The sequence below is a fragment of the Stegodyphus dumicola genome, chromosome 11 (genome assembly GCF_044657685.1).
Source record: "Stegodyphus dumicola isolate Sdum_Otavi_A_Nest chromosome 11, ASM4465768v1".
NCBI lineage: Eukaryota > Metazoa > Arthropoda > Arachnida > Araneae > Eresidae > Stegodyphus > Stegodyphus dumicola.
The window spans coordinates 17,555,895-17,574,547 of NC_140778.1; the positions used below are offsets into that span (position 1 = coordinate 17,555,895).

The 18,653-nt window shown below is 32.1% G+C and overlaps 1 long non-coding RNA gene across 2 annotated transcripts; it reads right to left on the reverse strand.

The window, feature by feature from the left end:
- Positions 1-12,478: 12,478 nt before the first annotated feature.
- Positions 12,479-18,374, reverse strand: LOC146993815 (uncharacterized). Of its 2 annotated transcripts, XR_015043903.1 has the most exons (4): positions 18,224-18,374; positions 17,047-17,156; positions 14,837-14,879; positions 12,479-12,703 (listed from the first exon to the last, which is right to left on the reverse strand). It is a non-coding gene; the product is annotated as an uncharacterized LOC146993815 (long non-coding RNA). The 2 variants fall into 2 exon arrangements; XR_015043904.1 differs by lacking the exon at positions 14,837-14,879.
- Between the last annotated feature and the right edge of the window lie 279 nt (positions 18,375-18,653).

The window sequence follows — 18,653 nt, forward strand, 5'->3', positions numbered from 1 at the left end:
GCCATCACAAAATTAGTGCAAATGTTCTTTGCTTCTTGAAATCTGAGATACACTTCTTCAGCGTAAGCTTTAGACTTGGCACTGAAAATATGTGTAAATGCAATGTATCTCCAGTTATCTCAACATTCATTGAAAGCATTTCCTTTCAAATGAAAAGTCTTTCAGTTGGTCTAATTCGGAATAGCAGCTGTTTCAGTTTCTCTTTAGCTCTTGTGGTAAATCTTCGTTCTAATGAATTCCTCGTTTGCACAATTCTTGAATAATTAGTTTCAGACTGGCAGTAAAAGGAAAAAGAAACACACTGGGTCCAATATTCTTTCTGCATTTCGTATTATTGTACGCTTATAGAATATTAATTAAAGTTTAATAATTTAACGTCAAATTCAATATAATTTTCGTTTTTTTTTAGTATCCCATAACTTTCCCAGTACATTTGAAGAACAACCTGTATGGTGTAATTTACTAGTTTCAAAGTCAGAATCAGCCCGTAGGTTTTACAAAATTGCATTTCTGATCGTTTGATTATGTAGTTTTCTCCATTAGTTCTTGCGAAAGCTTCGTCTTTATGTATAAATTAAGCCATGGATAACTGCAGAGCTTGAACGCTTGGAGCGCCATCTAACGGCCGCCGCTACCAAATCTTAACATCTATTGCAAGAAAACCTTACTTCCTGGAACACACAGTTCCCTGCAGGGAACATAATTGCAATTCTTCATAGCCGCTTTATTTTAAATAGGAAACGCTCTTCACTCAAAAAATGGCGGTAAAGTATAAAGAGATTAGAAAAGGAATTTGCAAGAGCAGGCTAAAATTACCTGCTGTGCCCCAGTATCACCCCAAACTTCCAAAGTAAAATTTTCTGTTCGATAAACGTTCATATTTAATACTTTTATACTAATCTTTGCAAGTCTGGCTTAGTTACTGTATACAAGGTAATACGGATTACTACTTCCGACTGAAAAAAACAAGATCTCTTTTTTGTTGTTTTAACTTTGAGTCTCGTGCGAATATGTTTGATATCCTTTTTGTGTTTTGACGCAAAGCGTCTGTTGCATTTCATGTAACATAGATTAAGTCCTCAGTCTCCGTGCTAGTAGGTTGCTGAAATGAGTATCGGTGCTGAAGCGTTCCCACCTGATGGCAATCCAGACAACCGCATGGAGTCACTAAGGAAACTAAACTCAGCAACTCGACTGTTAACGGAGTGGTCGATAATGTTCAAGAAATTGAATAAAATAGACATGAATATATGATACAGCGAATATAAAAATTTGATTTACAAGTCGAGAGACTTTCTCTTGCCGACGACAATAGAGCTGCGGAGGCTACAGTTAAGCTTCTCTAGGAATTACGCTGAGAAGTCCACTAACTCAGAGGTACGTGTAATTTAACTTGCACTACAGACATTGCTCTACTTTGCTCTACAGACATTGCTCTAAAAGTCTTTCAGTTGGTCTAATTCGGAATAGCAGCTGTTTCAGTTTCTCTTTAGCTCTTGTGGTAAATCTTCGTTCTAATGAATTCCTGAATTCATTAAAACGTTCTAATGAATTCCTGAATTCGTTCTAATGAATAATTCCTGAATTCGTTCTAATCCGTTCTAATGAAACACAAACTGATAAACAGCTTAAAATAGATACTATGGTTAAGTCTATTGAAAATAATAACTAATTTCATGGTTTGAATGATGAAATTGTTTATCATAGTAATAATGCAATCCCACTGTTTCAGATTATGCAGCAACAACCGAACAACAGCCCGCCCCCTTATATTCCTTGCATCTTAGTTTACCCTACCAGTCTATCACATGATAAATTTTTGAAAACGCTGGCAGAGAGTAGTGATGTTACGTTTGTGGGGAAACTGATGAATGAAAACCTTTCCGTTAGGATACCCGTATTGGCTTTGTTAAATTATGTACCCTTCTGTCCAGTGTATCGTTAATACAGATGCATCGTAAGGTTTAGACGATATCCCGGCAAGCTCAACCAAGTGAACGAAACGAAGACAAAGCTTAGCACGCGCATTTATGGTTCAAATAATTAAAAATATTAACTCGGTACAAATTTGTGGACTGTGTGATCACATACATTTGTTCGCATCTGTGGAAAATTGAGTATCCGATAACCAAGTGCCTCAGTGACCAAGTGCTAACGATGACTCCATTTCTCGGACAATTGTTACTTTCAGCAACGGTGTGGGAAATGCCCTCCTCCACACAAAAGAATGCCCACAAAAGGGAAGCATTGAAGAATCCAAGTGCGGTAACTTCCGGAAACTTCAAGTTGCTTTTCATCGTGCGCGTGTTTGTTCCCCTAAAATTAACCCAGCAAAAGTAAAAAAAAACACTAGCTTTATTAAACCGTGCATCTCTCACGCGGAAATGGCCAAAATACAGGCTGCTGCACAAACTGCAAACACCATTGCTAGCCTCCCAGACTCGGCTAGTGTTAGTGCCAGGTTGGTTAATAACTGTAATACTAACTGTAATCCACGCTCAGCAAAATTGCTGAAGCAGTTACACTAGATCGTGTTGACAGCTTCATAGATGACAACAGCAGCATCATTATTCAGCAGCATGGGTTTGGAAGGCAACAAACCTCCCACGAACCTCCATCTTTAGAGGTTGACGGAATTTCTTACATAAAAACTTCAAAATCTCGAAACTACTGGATCTCGATTTCTCTATATATCGAAAGCCTTTGACAGTTTGTGCATGCAGGGTCTTACCTACAAAGTAATTATTCTGGGATTAGCAGATTACAATATTAACATAATTAATTCCTATCATTATGACTAATAATTTATCGTTCCCTCTAAAAACACGCATTCTGTACTCAAGAATATCCTTGCGGGAATATCCAAGAATATCCAAAAGGTTTGCTTTTCTGCTCTGTCCTTTTGTCACATGTAGTCAACGATATCCCACATTTACCTAACACTCACAATGCTGCGATCCTGGCACAAATGCGTTAGTCGCTACAAGAACATATACATACACTGGAATCCTCGCTCATCAAATGAAAAATAAAAATTTATGTCGAAAAGACTGAAGCAGTTCACGTCACCAGAACAAGAAATATTAATGTAACCATCAACATGTGCATTACCAATTATTCCGTAGACCAATCAAGTAAAATGACTATTTAGTCATATTAGACTAAACGCTTGTCACAGATCCCCCACATTACACGTATTATTAACAGGTTTCGGGCTTCTGAAAGTTCACTCTGTCCCTTAATTTGCCGAAACTCCGTTATATCTCTTGAACTACCAGAGAAAAAAGACTCGAATTGGTCATCCTATTTCTCTGCCACTCAAACGGGACAATGATCATCATTATATTTGCTGACTGGCGTATCGAAGGGAACGAATGCGAATCCCGATGAAGGCACAGATGTTTGTAAATGAGTAGTGTCTTTGCAGTATGGGTCATACTATGCATGCAGCCAGCCAAGTATTCTCGCGAGAGGTTGAAGGCAGAGCAAGAGGAATGGGAGACCATCGGACAAATCGCCTTGAGTTGTTCTTCTTTAAAATTGGCGATGGAACTGAAAAAATCAAAGTGTTACCTATATGCTAAGGCCCAATTCAACGGGTCTATGCACAAGGGTAACTGTATTTAGTACCTGTAATATACATGTATGCTAAAAGTCGCAAACTTGACTCCTTGCCACAATGAATTTCGTGGGCTTAATCTGATTCAGACAACCGAAATTAGTAGAAAATGCAGATATTTTAATTACAACAAATCAATGTTCAAGATCTGTATTATATTTTATGTTATAACCCAAAAGAGTGGCTTCATAAACTTTTATTTGTATTTCCATAAACCTTGTTTTCTGAGTCCAGTTACATAACTGTTAAGGGCAGAAATTCTTCAACAGGTTAAGGTAATTTTGAACGTTAGCCGTTAAAGTACTACTTCACAGATAGTTCAGCTTTGTAAGAAGGTTTAACTATCTCAAACGAACATTGTTTGTTCCTGCGCGGTTTACGCTGTGTTAGATTAACAAAATTATTATATTTTCCGAGTTGATAATACAACATTGTAGGGTCCACGATATATTAGACTAAAACACTATAAAAATTAATATTTCATTGTGCGCAATAAACGCTAATCTTATAAGGTAGTGTTGTGAACCTATAAGTCGTCCTAGCAGTCTCTCTCAGCCGGCGAATACATTTTCCGTTCCGTTAATTCGCATTATTATGATACTAATTATTATGGCAAAGATATATAACAATTTTAGGAATTAAAGGATTTTGAGTCCAATTTTAGATTATTTTGATATCATTAAAACCTAACATGAGTAACGCCTCTGAAAATCTGCAAACTATCATATTAAACTAATTCGGAGATTTGTAGTTAGGGATTTGATTATTTATGAGTCGTTGTAGAATATTTTATTTCCATAATTACGTTCTTTTTTACTACTGCTTGTATACTGATAGTCTGAAGAATCAGGAATCTTCCGGAATTAAATCAATGCACACATTAACGACGGACATGTAGATTAAAACAAATTTAATTTAAGAAAACAATATCTAGTAAGAAAATGCAGATCAATCATTTTACGCCCAGTTTTGCGTATCCACTTGTGACACATAGATTATATAACACTTGTATAGAATAATAAAAAAAATTAAAATTGAAACTTGATCACGCAAATTTCAATACTTCGTTTCTGTTTCTAAACAAATGTATGGTATTCTCGTTCATTTCTGTCGATAAATATTAGGATTTATCTCTGATGGCTTTTTAACAAAATCTGTCATAACACTTTACTAACGTTTCAACAAATGTTTGCACCTTTAACAGATTGAACTATCAAATACTTAGGAAAATTTCGTTCCTCAAGTTTCAATTTTCTTCATGAAGCACATATGAAATGGAAACAGGTTTCGATTCGATTTTGCCATGGATTTTTAAAATTATATTTGCAGTTAGAGATTATAATTATTATGAAAAAAAATTATAACGATTTTGTTACCAGTTTTTCTTATACTCTAGCGGTATGTATATATTAAAATTGCAAGCGCTATCATGTAATTGCGTTTTATTATCTGAATGTTATATCGCTTGTTTTAGGCAGAGCGGTTGCTTTTGAATAAATTGTGTTTTTAGTCCAAAGGGATTTGAATCCCGAAGGACTATTAGTTTCGTTTTGGCATTTTGCGTCGGACTCATAAATGTCGGTTCACTTTTCAAACTGTTGCCACAAAATGTTAGAGTCCTGCATTATATTTGAAGAAATTAAATAATGAAAAAAATGCATGAATGTATGTATATTTCTCGTATTGTGATAAAACAACGGTACATAGAGTCATCGAATTTTGAATAACGTAATCCTCCAACGAATATGAGCATGTGGAAGACCAAATTTGAAATTTGAAATTTGTTTTAGGATCGATTTCCTATTTTTTAAAACTTTGACGAATTTTTGATTAACAAACTCAAGGATTTCAAAGCGAGCAATGGCAACGTTGTGCAGAAAAAACATTTTTATCTCCAGCGCGTGAGTCTGTATCGGAAATTCTAAAGATATGCTCGTTTTAAAACTATTTTGCGATATTGCTGTTGCACTGGATCTTATGGTTTAAGTGCGAGGAACATGATATTTAATAAAGAAAGGTAACACACAAAATGTTAAAAAACGCCCCTTTGGACGTAATTTAAAATCTGAAACATTTCAGATTTTTTTTTTTTTTTTTTTTTTTTTTTACTCGACAGATTGGTTCTGTGCTTAAACTTTATCTTCATTTCGCTGTTCACTGCAAAAGCTATTAAAAACTTAATTCTGAAGTTTATTTTAGAGCGTGGGTAAGATTTAAATATTTTTGAAAGAAGATTATTATGCTGAATTATGAACATTCCAAAAGCTTCACCGGAAAGCTCTATCAGTTAACGTCGGCAAATAGCGGGGCGGGAAGATTTTGTTTTGCGTAGCCTGCTAAAAGACAGTAAAAAAAATCCGCTTTGCTTCTGGACTTTTTTCACTTGCGCGATCGACGAATCCTGTCGCATTTCGCTATATATCTGCCCAGAGTTTATTACTCCGCGTAACCATGTCGAGAAAGGTCTCTCTGGGTATTTTATATGAGTTGACACCCCTGCTAATGATTGTGAATGAATTGTGAATTCAGTGGTCTTATCACGCCCAGAAGCTGAAACCTGGGTACCCCCAATATATTTTGCTTTCACTGCATTTTACGTTCCCTAATGTCCTGTAGGCACTTTTTGATCATAGCCTATACTGTTACGAACATTTTAAGAGGTTAGTTGCATAACCTGAACATTTGGGCATTAGGTGCACCTAACTCAAGTTTTATGTATCGGTTTCTATCTACGAGTGCCAAAATGTCCCGCTTTGTAAGTGTATTCTTTATTATCTGTATATACTGCTGTAAATATTTATATATCTTACACACGTGTTATTTAATTTGATAGACGATTTTGGTTTGGTTTAGTTTATTAAATTATGGCAAAGCACACTAGCCTATCTGCCTAAAGGGAGGGATGCCTTCGTGGAGGACTTTCTAAGGGAAACTGGCTCTTATACACTTTGCACATGGGGAAAACCACGAAAACGCCCATACAGCCAGCTCGTTCGTGGATTCGAACCTCGGACTGAAATACCAGTGTTCAGCGACTTTGCCGCTCGAGCGCTGGTGGGCTAATTTGATAGAGAACATTTATATCTTACCTGGCCTGTAATGATCTGCGGCCCCCCTTCTACCCCTCACTGCTACTCTTCGGTGATGCATGCTCACCTACACATTAACGTCAAGTGGCCTCCGGGCCTAATTTTTAAGCTGCCGGGAAACGTCCTACCAACTGTGCGATATCTCGTTCATAAAGTGAAACCTGGAAATGATCTTTACTGTGTATACGAACCAGTTTCCCTTAGAAAAACATCGACGAAAAATCCTATCCCTCCCTTTAGGCAGCCAGCCCTCGAGGCTTTGGGATAATCACATAAACATAATGCTTGCGATATGCCAGGGATAAGAGTCCTTACGAAATGGGCCGTGGCTTAACAGCGTGCGAAAGCTGTAAATACCATGGACCGCGCTACAGTTGTGGAAAGTAAAAATTGAGAATAAAAATGGCAAGTTGAGATAATCTTAATCGCAAATAAAACAATTGTAATTGGTATTTAAGGAATTCCTTTCTCGTGATATAGTTCCGGGATTACATGCCAAGTTCCGCGGAAAAAGAGTTGAACGACGAAGTTTTTTCTTAGAGAGATGGGTTATTTTGTAGGAGTTGCCTCCATGCGACATCATAATGTGTTTGTAAATGTAGCTACTAATTTGGGACGGCGAGAATATTAAATTACTGATTATAGAAAAAAAATTATTGCTTACCAGTTTTCTCCTCAACCGCTATAAAAATTTAGCTACTTTTTGAGAAATTCAATTTGTAAGCCTATCATCATCATCATTATCGATATTGCCGGCATATTGCTGCTTTTACGCAATGTTTCCGGCTCATGATACTTAGGCCCGAAGGGCGCATGACGGTAGAAAGCAATGACAATTGAAAGGAGTCGTCAGTAGTGCGAAGAGGGGGTGACAGCATGACATCACAAGTCCATTTAAACACACAGACGAAGCTCAGAACCAGGAGAGGCAAAGACAGGGTGAAAATCAGACTTGTTCTGTTGTTCATGATAGGTACATGTCATAATAAGGTTATACAAATAAGCTGAAACAAATACAATTTATTAGAATAATAAAATACATACAAATAATAAGAAAAGAGTATAAAATAAAATACGGCAAAAGTCTATATACATATATACAGCGACGTTGCACTCGTGATAAAGTTATGTAGGGAAGTTCGAATCTCGAGCGGTGAAGGCCGCAAGCGGTCGAATACGTGCGTCTTCTGCAAAAATCTGGTAATCAAATACTTTGAAGTGTTTCATATGAGGACAATTTTTTGCTTTTTCAAAGAATTTTCTATTCATTTTATGAAGGAACTCTTCAACTCTGTCTATACGTAGGTCTCTATGTAAGGTCTCATTTGAAACATAAAAGTGCGCATTAGTAATTTTTCTGAGAAGTTTGTTTTGCGTAATTTGGAGTTTTTTCATGTCACTTTGAGTGTAGGTCGCCCAGGCAGGTGATGCGTAACAGAAAATTGGTCTGATAATTGCAGTATAGATGTGTCGTTTCCTTTTAAGATCAAGTCTAAAGTTTTTACCTATTAGAGGGAGGAGATTTTTGATAGTATAGGAGGTTTTCCATTTAATACTGTGAATATGATCTTTCCAGGTAAATCTGTGATTCAAAACTATACCAAGATAAGTAGCCTTTTTAACAAGTGGCACTTCTTCATTAAAGATATTAATTTTTCTGTCCAAAGGGATTCTGGAATGTTTCTTACCGATGATTATCAATTGGGATTTTTGTCCGTTAATCGCAATTCTCCATTTAGCGCACCATTCTTCAACGGCTGGAATTTTTTCTTGAAGTTTAATCAGTGCATGATCTTGATTATGTGACTTCACGGCAAGGGCGGTGTCATCTGCATAACATCTGAGGTACGTATTGAGATCGGCACTATTGGGTAAATCATAAACATAAAAGAGATACAAAATTGGGCCAAGAATAGATCCTTGAGCTACCCCGGCTTTCAGATATTTGGTCTCAGAGTGTTCATATCCAAAGTTTACAAAGAATTTGCGGTTACGTATGAAAGAGTTGATAAGTAAGATGAGGTCTCTACTGAAATCAAGTGTGATGAGCTTGAATATGAGCCCCTCATGCCAGACGCGGTCGAAAGCTTTCGCCACGTCTAGCATGAGTAAGGCGACACTTTGATGTCTAAATAAAGCGAATCCAATGAATTCACACAGACGAACAAGTTGTTTTGTCGTTGAGAGATTTTTACGGAAGCCAAATTGTTCCATTGGGAGCTTATCCATATGCGGTTCAATTCTTTTATAAATGACCCGTTCAAAAATCTTACCAAGTCCTGGGAGTAGACTTATCGGACGGTATCCTTTCGGCTTGGTGGCATCTTTTCCTGGCTTTCTAGAAGATGACTTTGGCCCTTTTCCATTTTTCGGGAAAGTAGTTATTTTCCAGGCAGGCATTGAGAATGCTGACATAACGTGTGACAGTATTAAGTGGCATATTTTTAATTGCAACATTCGTAATTTCATCATAGCCAGGTGCTTTCCTGTTTTTCAGGTTTCTGATAATGTTTCTAACCTCTGTCGGAGATGTATATTCAGTGCGATTTTTGGCCCCTGGTCCTTCGAGCCAGTCTTTGATAAATTGTTGAGTGTGAGATGAGAAAAGAGGGTCACAGGGATCTTGATTCGGTACAAATTGTTGTTTTAAGTGCTCTGCCATAATGGCGGCTTTTTCCTTATAAGTGAGTGCAATTCTGTTATTACAATAAATTGGTTTATTGCAAGGGGGCTTGCGCCTAAGATTTTTTGCAAAAGACCAGAAGTCATTTCCAGATTCATTAAAACTCTCAATTTTATTATTCCAGACCTCATCCCGATGTTTCCGAATCTTGCAACTGATTATATTATTAAGTCTGTTAAGTTCTTTCTTAACCCCTGGATTCCAAGAGATATGCCACCTTTTTCTCAGACGGTTTCTCTGCTTAATCATATCTCTAATTTCTCTGGGTAAACGGAAATTGTCTTTATCAATAGGAATTTTTTTGGTAGCAGTGTTGTACGCACTGAGGATACTATTGTTGAGAATTTCGATCGCATTATCAATATCCTCTTTTGATAATGCGAGAGATAATCTCTTTTGATAATGCAATATCCTCTTTTGATAATGAGTTAATAATACCCAGGCAGCATGCATTCGTAAATTGCACGAGAAAAATACGTGCAATTTACGAATGGCCTTTCGTATAAAAAAACGTTCAAGTTGAACGTAAAAATATCATAAAAAGTGTCCAGTGGCAATTACTAAATATTTACGTATATTTTTACGTTATACTATACGTAACTTTTACGTAAAATTTAGGTATATTTACGCGAGAGACTACTGTTCATTCGCTACTTTTACGTATAATATACGTAAATTTCAGGGATTTACGTATATTTTTAGTAAAAATTTACGTTTATTTATCGCATATACGTAAATCTCAATTTTTTGCTTCACGTATGCGTATATATTTAGTAAAAATTTACGTAAATTTCCCCGATTTTTTACTGTATATAAACGTATATATTAGGTAAAATTTAAGGTAGATATTCCCCGTATTTTACGGTACAAAAACGTATATATTTGATAGAAATTAACGTATATATTTCCGGTAATTTACGGTACAAAAATGTATATATTTGATAGTAATTGACCTAAATCTTCCCTACGTTTTCTTTGCATATGCGAATGACTGGTAAAAATTTAATCCGATGTATTCTCCACTTTACTGTGTATAAATGCACATTTTTTGGTAAAAAATTTGCATAAATCTCCAATTACCTTTTCACTGCATTTTTCATAAAATGTACTTATTTTAATCTCATATTTTTTATATAAATCTATGCAAAAACTTTCTGTATGCTATGATTAAAAGGTAAAATAATTTTTATATCAAATTCTTACATATCTGCCTTTTAGTTATGTACAGCAATATGGAATATATATAACTGGAAAATTTAAATGCACTAGTAAATGCAAAAAAAAAAAAAAAAAAAAAAAAAAAAAAAAAAAAATTATATTAAAAAATTATGTAACACTTAAAGGCTGAAAATTACTTTTAATATTTCATTTCAAAGTGACTACAAAATATGCAATAAATTTTGTAAACATCAATTCTGTGTTTTAAATCAATTAATGCTATCGTTCATTTGCATTTTTGTTTACTAAATTCATTTCATAAATTTAAATTTAGTAAACAACTGTAGCAAACAGTTGTTTACTAAATAACACTTTAAATAAATTATTTGCTTTTCCGAAGGACATTTTCTTATGCCATGTAAATGAACGATAGCATTAATTGATTTAAAACATAGAACTCAGGTTTACAAAATTTACTGCATATATTGTAGTCACTTTTAAATGAAATATTAAGTGATTTTCAGCCTTTTAGTGTTATGTAATTTTTGAATAGAAATTAATTTTTTTGCATTTAAATTTTCCAGTTATATATATTCCATATTGCTGTACATACCTAAAAGGTGGATATGTAAAAATTTGATATTAAATTAATTTTATCTTTTAATCATAATATGCAGAACATTTTTGCATAGATTTATATAAAAAATAAGAGATTAAAATAAGCACATTTTACGAAAAATGCAGTAAATAGGTAATTGGAGATTTATGCAAATTTTTTACCAAAAATGTGCACTTTACACAGTGAAGAGGAGAAGACATCGGACTAAATTTTTACCAAAGTCATTCGTATATGCAAAGAAAACATAGGGAAGATTTAGGTCAATTATTATCAAATATATAAGTTTTTATACCGTAAAATACAAGGAATATCTACGTTAATTTCTATCTAAAGTACAATATAGTTAATTAACAAATTCAGTAAACGAATGTAGCACAAAAGAAAACATCATACGTTTAGATTATTTGAATGAGTGTGCTAAATTTTAAAATTGTTAAATATAGACCAGGAAATTGTATAAAACTTACCTTTTCCAATAGTTTACCAAGCTGACTTTGTTATTTTCCTTGAAGATGAATGTTTAATGTCACAAATATTTCATTCATATCTTCAGATAATACACAAATATATACATATTTATTTATTAAAATTCAGTTTATCCCAAACATGTTAAAGAAAATATTAATTTGCATGCAAGTTAATCGAGTAGCTTCTGTTTTAATTACACACATAATTATGATATGTAAAAATTTTACATTTATCAGTCAATCTTGCAATGTATTGTAATCTATTATTGTTGTCTTTTTCAGTTTAAAATCTTATAAATATATTAGATCAGTACTAAAAGTTCACCTCTACAAAAGAAATGCTTTATTGAGGTATTTTTAAAAAGTTCCCTTTTACAAGGTAACTGTTAATTTCATAAATAAGTTCATAAAATTATGCAAATTCAAAATTACCTAAATATGTTCTTTATTTTATCTTATATACCAGATAAAATTTTAAAAAGTTAATTTGTTTAGGAATATTGAATTTTTTAATATTTATCTCATGTGACTTTTTCTATAACATCATTATAAATGTGCATGTTGATGTGGACATATCAATTATTTTTTTCATCAAATAGCTTTATGGTATTAAATGATTTAAAAAGAGGCAACTGGACAAAAGAAAGCAATTAGAAGTTGGCTAATTTTTTATTAATTTGTTGTCAAACGCTGTGCATTTTAGATTATGCTCATATGATGACAATGAGTTATTTAAATTATAAAATTATTATGAACATATCCCACATAAATTAACAAGTATAAAATTTCAAGTTGTTTGAAGTATTATGAACTGTAATACTTGCAAAAGAAATACACATGAAATTAATTTAAGAATTAGGTTTATTTTACAAGTATTCAAAAACTGCAATTACTGTTAAACAATAAAAACTAACATGAAATCTGAAGAGCATATTTTTTTCAATAATAAAATTCAACATAGACTTCATGCAGCTTCGCCATATTTGTTCTATAGTTCGCTGTCTTTAATATCCTGCTCGATTTTTGTAAAAGTGAATTCTTTGTCACCCAATGTTTTGAGAACAGCTCCTAAACAAGAAAAAGAAAAATTTGTAATAATTTCACACTTCAGAGGTTTTCACTTTTTAAATATAGTTGAAGTATTAAAAGATGCATATAAAATGCACTGAGTATTTCATATTTAAAAATTTAATTTCACACTATCACACAGTAAGCTTCAATTATATACCTTACACAATGCCTATAATTTCAAGTGAAAAATACTTTTAATACAAGTGAAAAAAGATTTGTTTAGAACTGCAAGGTTAAGTAAGTCTTTAATGGCTATGTTTGTATTTAAGTACATGAGAAAAAACTTAATTTTGTATTAATTATATTGCATTAGCCTTTTCAATTTTACTCCTACATATAGTAAAGAATATTTACTTTCTTACAGATAACTTTTTCTTAAATAAAGAGTAAGCAGAAAACTAATCACAACACTGTATACATATAACAGAATACTTCATAAACATATACATGTCATTAACATACATATATGCATTAACAGGCTATTTTACACATTTCAATAAACCAGAAACCAATACACAATCAAAAGTATTATCAGTAAATTCCTCCAAAATCAGAGCAAAAATCTTTAATTATGATAACAATGGCATCTCAGTTTGCAATATAAAATATTTCAATTCTACATTCATGTGTATTCTAAGCAAACAGAATGCTGAATAACAATAAAATTATAAATACCATAAAAAAGTTAAGAGCCACGTAGAATGATAGCAAGACTAAATAAGTCTTCCTTCAAAAATCAATTTAAATTCAAAAATTTGCCTTCCTGTTTAACATCTCAAAATAGGGTTACTGCTTTCACTAACTAAATTTCCTGTCTTGGCAAAATAAAAATTGTCACTTCTGTTGCAGGAAATATTTGCTGCAAACTTTGTATGCAAATAATCCAGTGAAAAAATTTTAATTGTGGCTTGAATATTTTCTTTATTAAATAAATGAAAAATTGCCACATAATATTAATTTATGATCCACATGAAGCTTTTTACCTCTACCATATCATGCAGCTATTTTAAAATATATACTCTCATATAAAAGCCACAGAATTTTTTTACCAATATTAATATAGTATAAATCATTAATAAATCTTCTAAAAACAGCCCCAAATTTTCTGAATTTGATACCCAAAACATAATTCTACATAACTGTTAATGTATGCATTTGCTTGCACATACTTAAAATGAATTATACACACAAAAACTTAACATATTAACTTTAATAAATTCTTAATTAGCAGGATGACTCAATTAAGGCAAAATATGAAAGAAATCTACCTGATGGAATAGTTGTAAAAGATATATTTAAAAAAAGCTATTATTGTTTACCTTACACATAGCAGAAATTGAGTAAACTGTATGCAGCTGGATTATTTATTAGGAATAGAAGTTAGATCAAAGTACCAAAGTCACACTAGGGCTTTAACCATTTGGGTGCAAAGAAGCACCTGAATTTCAAAAAGAATAATTTAAAAAAGCTAATAGAATTATATAACTTTTACAATCTAGTACAAATATTAGACACATAAACAACACTAAATGCCATTATTTACTTGCATATTTTCCTTCTTTGTGTACTTTACTCCTTAATTTTTCAGGATATGATTTAGAAACAGAGTTATGGTAAAAATGTATACTGGTAAAAAAAAAATATTGCTGAAACTGATAAGTCCTTTGAATTATATACTATAGTGCAAAGAGGGATGGAATATGTGACTAAATATGATAAATCAGATTACAATAACATTAAACAAATAACATGAAAAACTGAAAAAAAGAAATTTTATTTGAAATTATTTTTTAACTCATGGAAAGACAGACAGTATTTCCAACTTATTAAATTCAATTATATTTTACCTTTGTCAAACCAATATTGGTAAGAGAGTTGTATTTAAAATCGGTGCTAAGCTAAAACTGCTTTCTTGCCTAATTTTATACTATTGAAAATACCGGTAATAGTCAAAGTTATTCGTACTCAATATGTGTAAGATTATTAATGAGTTGCCAAACCTCAGTTAACCATCTAATATACTACATTCAACATTATTATTTTTCTTTTTGAATGTCAGGTTTTCATTATTTCTGCCAATATATCTGTAACAGGACATAAAGATTGAGTTAATGTAGAATAGAAAATTACCTTGCAAGTTAGCACCTTTACCTTAGTGACAGTACTTCATTCTCTAGAAAAAACATTTTAAATTATTATACTTAAACAAAAAATTAATATTTGTTACAGCAAAACATCATTAATACAATAAACCAGAGTTGAATGCAAATCTAGTTTAACTCCATTCTTGAAAACTAGTTTATTACTTTCAATTTAATTTAAAAATAATAAAAAATAAGGTACGTATTATGATGACTACCTATATATCTCGCCTAAACTGGCAATCCTTGTAGGTTATACAGGTTATAGAGGGCACTAAGATAGAGAGTATTAATCCCACACTAGGGACTCTAACATTTGGTAGGAACAGTTTGAAAAGTGAAACAGATATTTATAGTGAACCAATGCAAAACAAAAACAATAGTTCTTTAGGGACAAAGCCCCTTTGGACTAATAAATCCGAGTAAATTAACAGCTTTTAGCTATTTTTTCTTCTTGTAAAAAATAGACATACATAATATTTTTAGAAAATAACAGTACTTTAAGCATGCAATTTCCACATATTTAACACAATAATTCATTCTAGCTCTGTTGCAATACTGGCAAAGGTACTCCTCCGTTATTAGGATGGGATTCAGAAATGTACAATGAAACCTCGAGATACGAGGAAAGTATGAGCAAAATATGAGATTAATTCGAGTAACGAGCAATGAGCCAGGCTGTTGGTACGGGTGGCGCCATTTCCCTATCCGGCTCAACTCGGGGAATCCCCTCGTCAAATCACTCAGTGTTCTTTTATATACGTGTTTGTGCACTTGCAAGTTAATTGTTTTGACATTTAACGTGAAAATAATTATTTCAAGATGCCTCGCAAGAAAATTGTTGCCTCAGATAATGCTGCAAAGAAAAATAAGATGGCCGTCGATATCAAGAAAGAAATCGTAGATAAACATAAGCATGGTGACGGAATTGGCGAAGACTTGCGGCCTTTCAATATCGAAAATCTATACTATTCTGAAGAAGCAGGAAGAAATTAAGAAACCTGATGTAGCCAAAGGAATTATCGTTGCTTCCAAGCACCATAAAAGTACTCCTATATGTTGAGAAGCTGTTGTTGGTGTGGATTAATGAGAATGAGTTAAAATGTTGGTAACAAAGTTAAACTATTGTTATATTATTTACCAGTGTTATTTATTAGGAAAAATTGACTTGATATTAAAATAATGATGATATAAAAATTGATATTTTTTGGGGTGTGGAACAGGTTAACTGAATTTCCATTATTTTCAATGGGGAAGCTTGTTTCTAGATACGAGAAATTCGCTATACCAGTTGAATGCTGGAACGAATTAAACTCGTATCTCGGGGTTCCACTGTAGATATGTAAGCATGTGTATATGCATGTATGCGCATATACACATACATACATAAAGAATATACACATGCACACACGAGCACCTACATTTAAAAATGCATGCACATAAACACACATTTCTGAATCTCCTGATAACAGAAGAATACCTACATGAATCACAGGATTTACATTATTCAGTTTCATTAGAATTCTTAAATGCAGAGGATTTACATTAATCAGTTTTATTAGAATTCTTAAATGCAGAGGATTTACATTAATCAGTTTTATTAGAATTTTTAAATGCAGAGGAATTATTTTAATAAGTTTTATCAGAATTCTTAAATGAAATCTTCACTATCCGAAAATTCAGTTTCATTTCCAGCTGAAACTGTATCAGGACTATCTCATTTATATTATTTCCCTCTAATAACTGAACATTTTGAAAACCTTTTCTATTCCATGGAAAACTAATGCTACATTAAACATACATTTTCTAAATCTGAAAATTTTAAGTTAGCTTAGAAACTGTAATCATTCTTAAAAAAGTTTGATTTATGCAGATGTTAGATCAATAAAATTACTTTCCTGTGAAAAAGTAATATGGCATTGAACAACACGATTTCACACATCAAGATATACTGAGTGAAAATTCCTGAAATGTTTTATTTCTTGGTATCTCTGCAAGAATTGTATAAATAAGACTACCTCCCTTTTATAAAAAAAAAAAAAAAAAAAAAAAAAAAAAAAAAATGTTTAGTAAATATACTATGAAGAAAATTTGTTACATTATTTACAGTTCATAATTAATAGAAAATAAATAATTTCTTATCTTATCAGAATTTATTTTTATCACATTCATAAACAGTACTAATTTAAACAAACATACCATTACGATTTCAATAACTATGAACTAGAAAATCCAAATCTGCATCTTTGATGGTCTAGTAGATTGGACGTCTCGTTTACTACAATTCAGCAGGGTGCTGACTCCCCAGACTGTAATATATATAGATAATTAATTTACAAGGGAAAAAGCAACAAAAATATAAACAATTTCTTGGTTTTATATAAGCATTTCTGCACATTTACAATTTAAATTTTTTTAACTATCTAGTTATATCAAAATACATGATTTTGTAAAATATCATTCAAATAATTTAAGGTATTTTAGATCAAATACCAATTTTTCAATAAATTTTTTCATGCAAGTCTAATAATCAACATAACTATCAAGTTTTGACTTCGAAAATTATGTTTAGAGAAATTTGAAGCTGCAGTAAATAGTAATAAATTTATTCAAAACTGAAAGTAAAGCATTCTTACTTTATTTTCTTTCTTTAACTATGGCAGATCTTTTAAAACAACAAAATCAAACAAACAAAAAAGAAATGCATTCATGAAAGGACTTACTTATTATTCATGAAAGGATATATTTCAGTAATTACTAGTGCATAAAAATTCAGTATATATATAAAAAAAATGAACACAGATTTGGAACAAAGTACCTGTGTTTCTATGGCATAAAGTTTCCTTTTTTAATAGCACAATATCTTTGAGTTAAAGATTATATATTAAAGCAAATTTATAAAACTAAATTCAAAAATAAGAAATTAAATTATTTTTAGGGAAAACACTAAGCAAATAAAAAATTTTGAATTTCATAAATAAAAGAAAGTTACATGCTTTATTTTTTGGCATAAGGTAGATAACATTTCCATAACAGATTTCTGAACAATTAGTCATGTTAATATTGCCTTTCTTTTTTCCATTAAAAGCTATTTCCTGCTTAATTACAGTATGCTTTAAGATAAATATTAAAACGTTTGAGTAAAAATAATATAACTATAAAAAGGTGAGACACATACAAAAAGGAGTGACACAAACAGTAAGAAACAGACTAGTGCAAAATTTAACAGTACCAAATCCTGAAAATGAATCATTAGGCACGTACACAAAAGAACACATGGAAAATCACATTTCCTACACAGACGCTATTTATAAAATTTTATATAGGTGAAAAAGGTACGAGTATTAAACACTGAAAATATAAAATATTCACTTACTTTCTTCAAATAATTAGTAACTTCGATGGATTCTGTCACAAACGCCAATCCACGAACAAACAGTATTCTTTGCGACTTTACCATTCTTTTCGACCGCCATTGCTGAGTGCTGACTTCACAAATATCCCGCCACAACCGGAAGTAGAAAGTGTCTGCTTTGCCATTGGTCAGTGAACAAGAATTGCAACGCTTTTTTTTTCTTTATAATTAAACATATTAAGAAAGCCTCTAAATTAGCATATGAAATAAACTTACTTTTGCATTATATAAATTTATATTCACAGCATCTCTGCATTAAGGTAATAATTAAATTTTTCTACGAAAAATAGAAATGTCTGTATATGCGCATGCTCAGTGTATAATCGTAAATCCGGTTAATTTTTATAGCGTAAAATTAACTATGCAAATTTTGAGTTCATTTAACTGGACC